Source organism: Penaeus monodon, chromosome 34 (genome assembly GCF_015228065.2).
Source record: "Penaeus monodon isolate SGIC_2016 chromosome 34, NSTDA_Pmon_1, whole genome shotgun sequence".
Classification (NCBI taxonomy): Eukaryota; Metazoa; Arthropoda; class Malacostraca; order Decapoda; family Penaeidae; genus Penaeus; species Penaeus monodon.
This window is the reverse complement of record NC_051419.1, coordinates 27277978-27278342: the sequence shown is the minus strand read 5'-3', so window position 1 is coordinate 27278342 and position 365 is coordinate 27277978.

Below are 365 nucleotides of genomic sequence, written 5' to 3'. Positions count from 1 at the left end.
TTAACGGTAAGTACAGGTATATCCATGTGTATATATATATTCCTTGTTATGTAGATACCCTCATGTAAATATGTGCCTTCCTGTACTTGTACTCTGAACGAATCACATGTACGTTTCCTCAAGTGTAGCCGGAATCTGTGGATATGTTTGAGTGTACGTGTGTAGACGTATTTACCTGACAGTGTGCAATGTTGCATGTATGCTATTTGTCACAATAGATTCCCACTAGTCCTGCTGAATCAATATTGCCAAAGCTGGGATTTAACCTCAGATAAGTGCAGCGAGCAAGAGCAACACTTGTGTCTGGGAACAGTGATTCTCTTCCTGTTATCTATTATCGCTTCCTCTTCCTCATTCGTAGTTGT